Source organism: Octopus bimaculoides, chromosome 2 (genome assembly GCF_001194135.2).
Source record: "Octopus bimaculoides isolate UCB-OBI-ISO-001 chromosome 2, ASM119413v2, whole genome shotgun sequence".
Taxonomy (NCBI): Eukaryota; Metazoa; Mollusca; class Cephalopoda; order Octopoda; family Octopodidae; genus Octopus; species Octopus bimaculoides.
This window is the reverse complement of record NC_068982.1, coordinates 155,693,330-155,703,122: the sequence shown is the minus strand read 5'-3', so window position 1 is coordinate 155,703,122 and position 9,793 is coordinate 155,693,330. Positions and strand designations below refer to the sequence as shown.

At 36.0% G+C, this 9,793-nt stretch overlaps 1 protein-coding gene across 5 annotated transcripts in view; it reads left to right on the top strand.

Annotated features, from left to right (window-relative positions):
• LOC106877052 (sphingomyelin synthase-related protein 1) overlaps nucleotides 1-9,793 on the top strand; it is a 36,527-nt gene that overhangs the window by 9,747 nt on the left and 16,987 nt on the right. The gene's annotated exons all lie outside the window — the stretch shown is intronic.

Sequence of the window (9,793 nt, the reverse complement as noted above, 5' to 3'; positions counted from 1 at the left end):
TTTTTGTTAGACGCTGTCTTGGTGAGAGAAATTTTTTTTTTCCTTAGCCGCTTTGTCTCCCTCTTCCACTTTTTCATTTTTTTTTTTTAGACGCTTGGCAAACACTCTGTTTCTCCCCTTGTCACAAACACATTATTTCTTTCTTTCTCTCTCTCTTTCTTTCTCCTTCTCTTTCTTTCTTTCTCTCTCTCTCTTGCTCTCTCTCTCCTTCACGCGCGTACGCACAGATTTGATTTCGCCATGTCAACAAACTTCAAAATTGGTAAAAGTTTATCGACAAAAACACAGATAAGGGTCATGAACAATGTCCTCCTAAAATTGGAGCGACATGCGTGCTAATTTGTGGACGTGCATAACCCACATCACGTACACACACACACACAAACATCTTCTGTTTTATAGATATTGATTATTATTATTATTATTATCATTATTGAGAATAATAATGTATAAAATCTAAGGCATCAGTTTCTGGTTACTAATTAGTTATTTCATGAATTTTTTTTTAATCTCATTCTGTTTAACTTTGAGTATCCATCCTGCTTGTAATTATAACAAGCAAAAAAAGGAAATTCCAAATGCTTGCTCGTCTGCTAGAAATAGCTGCTAAATCGTATTCCACTGTCTTAAAAGCAGGAACACATCAGATAATGTAGTCTTAAATGCTCACAAAAAAAGATGGTCACTTTGATCATAGATTTGCTTCAGTATATTTGGCCTGGGTCTAAACAACACTCCTCAAAATAATAAAGCTAGTAGTGTAAAGGAAGGGTCTAAACTAAAGTCTATGTCGAATCAGAATGACATGAGATAATTCAATCGAGTTTTCAAGCTGACAAGGGAGTAGAAACTCCCTTGTCAGCTATGGTTGCTTGGCCTGCTGGAAATAGCAGCTAAATCTCCTTTAAACATCACTGTTTGCAAGCTTTGGACACATAAGAGGTGTAGCAGTATCACAGGAAGGTTAACTGAGAAGATAGCTTTTATGTGTGGGTACAGTAAACACTAAAACTGTGCAAATAGACTCTCTCAAATGCTTGGGGGTGGGATCATTAGAAGTTGTAGATAGCTTGTGTTGCCTAGGCAACCAAGTTAGCAGTAGAGGAGGAAGTTCTGCAAGTAGTTGCTAGAATAAGAACGGGCTGGGCAAAGTTCAAAGAGCTTCTACCTTTGTTAGTAACTAAGGACCTCTGCCTCAGAGTGAAAGGCAGATTGTAGTGCCAAGCTCTAATTGTGGAGGGTACCTGTGGAAAGGATGGACCCAGGAAGACGTGGAATGAAGTGGTGAGAAAGGATTTTCAGATGCTGGGCTTCACTGAGAAAATGGCAAGGGACCGGGAAATGTGGCGATTTGCTGTACTTGAGAAGACATGTCAAGCTAAGTAAAATTGGTGTCGACCATACATAGAGCTTCCCTTTACAGGTGCCAGTACTACATAAAATGCACTCATACTGGTGTTGTGTAAATGCACCTATGCCAGTAGCACATAAAAAGCACCCAGCACACTCTGTAAAGTAGTTGGTGTTGGGAAGGGCATCCAGCCATAGAGACATGACACAATTGGTGTCTGGCCAGATCCAAATCAAACTGTCCAATCCATGCCAGCATGGAAAACGGATGTTTAATGATGATGATACATTATTGGATAATGTAATCCCCAAATGCACTGTATTTGAAAAACAAACAAAAAAAATAAGCTGGATCAAAATTGGAATGTTTTTTGATGATAGGCATTCCAGCCAATATAGTTATACTGAACCATTTCATTATGATGACTTTATATTGAAATTGTTAACACATTTCCTTCAATAATGGCAGGTTTTTAAACAACAGCAGTAATACATTGCTCTCTGTATTTGAGATTTTATTGGTGATAAAGCAATTCAGCTCACTTAGCAGAGTCGTTATTTATTTGAATACAGCACAAACACTACTCTTATCAAGAATACAGCTTTGCATCTCGCCCCATGAGCAACGCATAACTACAGCCCTTGCAAAGACAATAAACGTTAAGCTTCAGTATCACTGACAATCTCTTCTGGTGAACAAGCGTCCCTAATATAGCTAAGATTGTAATTCAAAAACCTAGCCTTTCATCATCATCGTTTAACGTTCATCTTCCATGCATGCATGGATAGGACAGTTGACAGGACCCAGCCAGATATAAAATCAACCCAAGGCTACTGTATCTGTTTTGGCAGGGATTTTACAGCTGAATGCCCTTCCTAACACCAACCACTCCACAGAGTGGACTCAGTGCTTTTTACATGGGACTAGCACAAGCAAAGTTAGTTTGGGCAAGATTTTTACAGCTGGATGCCCTTTCAGATGCCAACCACATTACAGTGTGGACTGGATTCTTTGAATGTGGAATCAGCACTGGCAGCGTAGCCAAGTAACTCACAAGACAAGGAATTATGAGACAGGCAAGGCATTTGTGTCTGAGAATGAAAGTTAGTGTGACAAAGAGGCAGAGACAGAATGCCACAACAGAGGGGGCATTTTCTCTTCAGAAAATTACTGGTCTTTTACAAGGTTCAAATAAACTTCCTGCTTCTGGAATGGTGCTGCTTCTATGCACAGATATCTTATAGTGCATCCAGGGAACAGTTACTGATTTGCATAAAGTCATTCACAGATCCTCTGGCCTCTGACCTACAAGGATACTGTCTCCTCTCTCTGCTTCTAAGGTGGCCTCTGCTTATTGGAGCCAGCTATGTTGTACCACCTACACTCAGTTATTTTCAGCCTCACTCATCTCGTCTTGTTACTTATGTTGTGTACAACCTCTCCCCATACCGGGCACTATCCACCCCATCCAATCCTTTCTCTTCAAAATGTCAAAATTCTCTGGTGTTCCCTCCTAGCAATTGTCTTTTCTGCATATGCTGACTTGCAACAGTTTCATAGGAACATTTTACAACTAAATCAATCTTGCCAATCTGTGTGTACACGTGTGTGTGTGTGTGCACACATACACACACTTGAAATGTTCCTTATCAGTCAGTGACCAAATTCTCTCCTTGTGTGTTGCTCTTATTTATTCCAGGTAGCCTTGATCATATTGAGCAGGCCCACAATTAAAGGTGATACAGGTGTGATAATTCCAGCTGATGAGTGATTTTCTTTTTCTGTTTTTGCTTCTATGTTAAAACAGTTTGATATGAAGGTGATTTAGCAACTGTTTTATCAGGTCAAATGACCACGTAAAGGCTCTCTTTTAACCATAACTTAGTTATACAAAACTGAAATGAATATCACAAAGGAAAGGATAAATAACCCAATGTTTTTCTTCTCCTCCTCCCTCCTTCCACATTGTTGCAACCAAATCATGTCTCATCAAATAAGGTATTCACCGAGTTGTTGCTGTTTGTTGATAATGAATTCAATATGGGATGGACTCTAACACATTAATCATCATACATAAACCATTATCAACCAACAGGGTTTTACAATATGATATAGTCTCAGCACTTTCTGTTTCTTCAGGTCCAAAAGTTGAAGTCAGAACTGCAAGATAATGACTCACTGCTAATTATACAGTGTTGTTGTTGTTGTTGCTTTCCCATGTGTAATTTATCTTGGACTATATCATCCAATGTTTTTTGTTTTTTTTTAAGATAGTTGGTGTGATTTGAAAGAAATTTGTTTGCTATTTCTAGCATATTAAGTGATGACATTTTGGCTCTCTTATTCACTCATAATTACTTGATTGTTGTTATTAACCCCAGGTCAACTGTGGATTGAGTAAACCTGTCACCAAAGACATTCCAGTCAGTACTTTCTCTTTCACATTAGATATAGTTCAGAATTACAACTATCGATGATGATAATGTGGTTTGAGGGATATTTGGTTGCTATTTCAAGCAAGTAAAACAACTAAGTAATGACTCTTTGGGTTGTAATGGTCTGAACCAACTAGAGTGAAGTGTCTTGACCATTGGCCATTTGACAAAACATGACACCAGTAACAGAATACAAGTGCTATCAACTCTGCTACCTATAACATTTTCTCTTTACACTCCTTCGTTTTAGTTACTGCAATGTTGTTACTGATTAGCCCAGAGTACTCCTCATTGACCAAACCGATGATCAAAGCATTCCAGCTGTAACCACTCCATTGAAATGAGATTTGACAGCTATTTCTTACAGATCAAACAACCTCATTGAGGCTTAGATGTGTGAAAATTTACACTTAAATCCTTTCAATCATTTATGCCAGTTTCACAAAATGAAATGCATATTTGTCTGTGTAATGTTTCTATTAAAGCCAGATATATTTCTGGATATAACTTGTTATGATGGTAGCGGTTTCCTGTTACATCCCTTAGTACCACATAAAAAGCACTGGTGCTAGTGCCATGTAAAAAGCACCCAGTACACTCTGTAAAGAGGTTGGCATTAGGCAGGGCATCTAGCTGTAGAAACCAATCGAAAACAGACAATGGAACTTGGTGTGGCCTCTGGTTTTACCAGCTCCTATCAAGCCATCCAACCCATGCCAGTATGGAAACAGACATTAAGTAATGATGATGATGAATTAAATGAAAAACTTTGAATTTTTAGCTGAAATAAAAATTGTTTTCTTGTTAGGTTAGCTCTGCAATCAAAAATATTTCCAATATTATCTAATATCTTTTCTCCTTTTTAAAACAGTAGTGAGATTTGAAGGAGATTTGGCTACCATTCCTAGCAGAATGTTTGACCACAAAGAGAGTGAATGAAGTTGCGATATTCATCCCATTACCAAGAGCTTTTGTTAGCAACATAAATAATTTAGCTAGCTAACTTCATCAGCCAGGTAGTTCACAGGTAATTAAAACTAGGTTGCAGACATGTCTGAGGAGAGAGAGAGAGAGAGAGAGAGAGAGAGAGCTAGTCTGTAGCGTATGCTCCCTACAGAGGATGTTAGATTCCTTAAATGTCTGATAATCTGTTTCACTAACACGACTGTCAAGCAGATGTTCACTGAGATAACTTATTTACTTTCACAATATGAATGTTGGTAGATCTATCTGCTTTTACTTGCCACAATTAGGTATATCTCAACTACACATGTTAATAAGAGTAGAAATATTGCTGAGAAAATTGCACCTCCATATGTGTTAAATTTTGCATTCATTATGCATTATTAATTTGTGTCTCTTAATTTCACACCCATAACAGATTGCATTATGAAAATATACTCAAAAGTTCATATTTTCAGAAATAAACATAAATACTCAAAATGTACAATAGATAAATAGATATATGTGACATGTGCATATATGTGTACCTGCATGTGTGTAGATGTATGTTTTCATGAATATGTGTGTGTGTGTGTGATCATCATTGAACATCTGTTGTCCATCTATTTATATATATAACATGGGAAAATTCTCCAGGGATGCCTTCTTTCTACACAAAGAAAATGTCTAGTGGAACTACAATATTCACTATAATGGCCCAAATATTATTTTTGTCTGTTAAAACAATAATCCTAACAAAATGCAAAATTATTAGCATTAATGATAATTCTTGTCAAAGACAAGGCGAACCTTCTGAAATTCAAATTGATTGAGGACGCACAGTGGCAAGTGAACCTGATCTTTAGTGTACATGGAAGCTACTTTGAGCATGTTTCAGTGTGTGTGTGTGCATATGATACATGGGCTACTATAAAGAGGGAAGAACATCAATTGGCTATGACACAAAGGGCCATAGAAAGATTCGTGCTTGGAATATTAGTGTAAGAGCATGTCGGAAATTAGGTAATTCAAGGATAGAGCTGGGTGAACATGTCACATGCCAAGTAGTATCCAAGAAATCAGAAAAGGCCACTCAGAAGGCTTCCACAACGATGAGAAGATGATTTTGTTAAATGATTTGAGCCAATATGGAAAAGAAGAATACACTCATGAAAGAACTGGAAGCACATTGTGACCAGTGGTATATAACGTCTTATAGCTTGGTCAATAGCCTGAATATACACACACAGCTAAGGCTTCTGTCTGTCACCACTAACTTTTAGGTCTCCATTGTTTAATGAGTCATGTTAAACAAAGAAAATTTGAAACTAGCTTTAAATAAATATATGAACTCTATGTAATGTTTTTGTTTTTTCCTTTTCATTAAAATGTATGCATGTAATCACATTTTGCCACCAAATATTTAGTAGTCATACAATAATTTATATTATAAAATAAGTTATTGTTAATTAAGGTTAAATACTTTCTTTTAAAAACTCGATCATAGCATAAGTGTGGATTTCACGTTAAAAGCACCATTCAAGCGAGATCGTTGCCAGTGTCGCCTGACTGGCTCCTGTGCTGATGGCACGTAAAAACGCCATTCAAGCATAGTCATTGCCAATGCCACCTGACTGGCTCCTGTGCCAGTGGCACATAAAAAGCACCATTTGAGTGTGGTCAATGCCAGTACTGCCTGACTGGCCCTCATGCCAGTGGCATGTAAAAGCACCCACTACACTCTTGGAGTGGTTGGCGCTAGAAAGGACATCCACCTGTAGAAACTCTGCCAGATCAGATTGGAGCTTGGTGCAGCCTTCTGGTTCGCCATCCCTCTGTCAAACCGTCAAACCCATGCTAGCATGGCAAGTGGACGTTAAATGATGATGATGATATAATGCATGGACACCAGGGAAAGGGTTAACGTTCATTAGTTTTTTTGTTGTTTTTTAATATATCAGTGGGGACATATTTACTTCATTTTGGATGATGTTTAACCTCGGGTGAATTGTTCCAATATTTTAGATGATATGTAGGACTACAGTATGTTCTTTTCCTATTTAACCCTTTAGCATTTAAACCAGCCACATCCAGTCCAAATATTCTACCTGTTTTATATTCAAACATAATACAAGTAGATTTGGCCTCTCACACTTACCTTACAATGTCTGTTCAAAAGTAAATATAAGCACATCATTGAAATCTTAAAGCTACAAGATAATGTATGTTTAATTCAAAGCAATGTGAATAAATAAGCAATATATTTTCAGAATAATTTGAATGTTAAAGGGTTAAGATGATAGCAGATCAAGCGGTTTCCTTTTTCTAAAGTAGGTTTGGAAGTTAGTTGTTGTTTAGCTCCAGGTCAATCCTGGTCAGAGTGACTTATGATTAAATACATTCCAGCATGATCTTGCTGACTTTTGTAATAATGGTGAGCAGCATTGTAAAATTAGCTGTTGCTATTTAACCCTAGGTCAGCGATGGGTGAGCAGACCTATAACCAGATGTATTCCAGCTTAACCATAGTATCTTTTGTAGAAACGGTAGACAAAGCATTATTTGATTAGTCAAATTAGTTGTTATTTGACCACATGTCATCTCTGGTCAAGCAGAAGAATGATCAAATGCATTCTAGTGTGACCATGTTGTCTATTATTTTTAAGACTGCATCTAAAACTACATTTGTGATAGGAAAGTGTGATTTGAGGGGTGGTTTGGCTGTTAGTTCTAGCATGTCAAGAGACAGTGTAGAGATGTGCTTGTTGGCTTATCCTGAGATTAATTAAATAGTTCACTGAATAATTGAAATAAACCAATGAATTTATAAAACAAATATATATTTAAAAGTTGGTAGTGTCTGATGCAGTGATATATTTATATAAACATTTTTATGTAAAGAAAAACACGACTTTCATTAAGATTATATTTATACATTTTATATCTTAAACTGCCAAATAGTATCTGTCAATAAGGCTGGTTAGGAACCAGCTGAAAAGAATAGCAGGCAAAGTTGTCTGGTTTATGAATTTAGTCATCTGTTTAAAGATATGGAATGATTTATAAGTGGTGTTATTAAAGTAAGTAATGCTTGTAATTAATTAAACTAAATTAGCTTTTCAAAAACAACTTATATCATTCACCTGTTCTTTCTCTTATTTTAACCCACTTTCCAACCCACTAACACATTTGGATTAATCCTGAACGGTTATTCTGTCTTGATATAACTTTCACCCATAAGAGTACAGAGTAATTTGACTGTTTTGATAGACTGCACTACAGAAAAAAAAATCTATAGATATATTCTGTAGTATAGCATAGCATTGAAACAAAACACTGTTAACGCACCAGTAATTCATTAATTGGACTGCCTGCTTTGTCTTCATTATATCTCTCTCACTCTTGTACATACATACATACATATATATATATATATATATATATTTATTCATTGCAAATGTGTGTTTAATTTCTGTACCTCTATACAGCTAGCTTAGATGGTATTATGGCTGTAATTCTGCTCAAGTGTTGGTGTATACTTATTAGTAAACCTGATTAATGTTCTTAATAGATTACTTGACTGAACACTTAAATAATCAGAGCTTATATGCATATAAATAAATAAATATATATATATATATATTCATGCATATATTGTGTGCCTGGTAGACTTAATGATGGCTTGGTTTAACTGCTACTACCTGACCCTTGTGTGCTTTTAGCAGAGACCACTCTGTAGCAAGCATTCAGGTTAGGTCTTGAGTTTGAGGACAAATTCCTACTTTCCTCTAACCTATCTTAGAAGTTTGGCAAAAGGTCATCTCATGATCAAGTCATAAAGAAAATTATAAACACACATCCATTTTATGCCAATATCTTTTATATTATTCAACAATCATAAATCCTCTTCAACAAAACAATTACAACGGTTATTAGGATTTTCCTATTGATATTTATGTAAGACCATATTACTCCAGCTATTAGTCCATTAGTACACTAACAACCAATTTCTGCTGTTATGCTTGCTTTCAGGGATTTTTGTGAAAGGAAAGATTAGAAAGTTATTGTAGAAATTTTATCGATACATACTGGATTCATATGTATATTGTGAGCTTTTTATCTTAATGTTTTATATATTAGCATCATCATCATCGTTTAACATTTACCTTCCATGCTGGCATGGGTGAGATGGTTTGACAAGAGCCAGCCAGACAGAAGCCTGCACCAGACTTCTGTAACTGTTTTATGACTCCTATGCAGAGTCCAGTGATTGAACTATCCTATGCATTAAATGCATGTTGGTTAGATGCAGATGGCTTCTTTTAGGTGTAGTCATTTCACTGCTTGCTGAACCTTTCACCTATATTCTAACTAAGGTTTGCTTATTATATTTATTATTAGTATTAGTGTGTTTTATTATATTTGTTATATTTAAATTTTATTAAAATAATTCTTTGATAATGTTTAAATGTGTGTTAATTTTAAATAAAAAATATTTATTAGCTTGTTGTATAGTATTATGGACAATTGAGTTGAATGTTTCCTCTATAAGATTTGGAAGACTAGTAGTTCATAGTTTTACAAGCTTCATAGTGACTTACTTGTACCCAATACATGCTGTAAAGTGGTTGGCATTAGAAAGGACATCTAAGAATAGAACCATTCTAAATGAGACAACAGAGCATGACGCAGTCCTTGGACCCATCAGATGATGTCAGACCATCCAACCCATACCAGCATGGAACAAAGATGGTAAATGATGGTGATAAATTTTGTGTGTTGTGTGCGTGTGCACATGCTCCATATAATATAAATGATTTGTGTGTGTATTGATTTTCATCTTTCTATTGTGAATGTTTACTTGAAGCTACTAGACTTTCCATCATATTTTCAATAATTGGTAATGAGTAAGTTAGGTTTTTGTTGGGGAATGTTGGATAGTTTTTCTGACATATATATGCAGAGCATTTCCCTCTATATATATCTTTCTTTCCCCTCTGTTTTTCTCTCCTTATTTTTTACTCTTTCTCTCTCTCTCTCTCTCTCTCTCTCTCTCTCTCTCTTT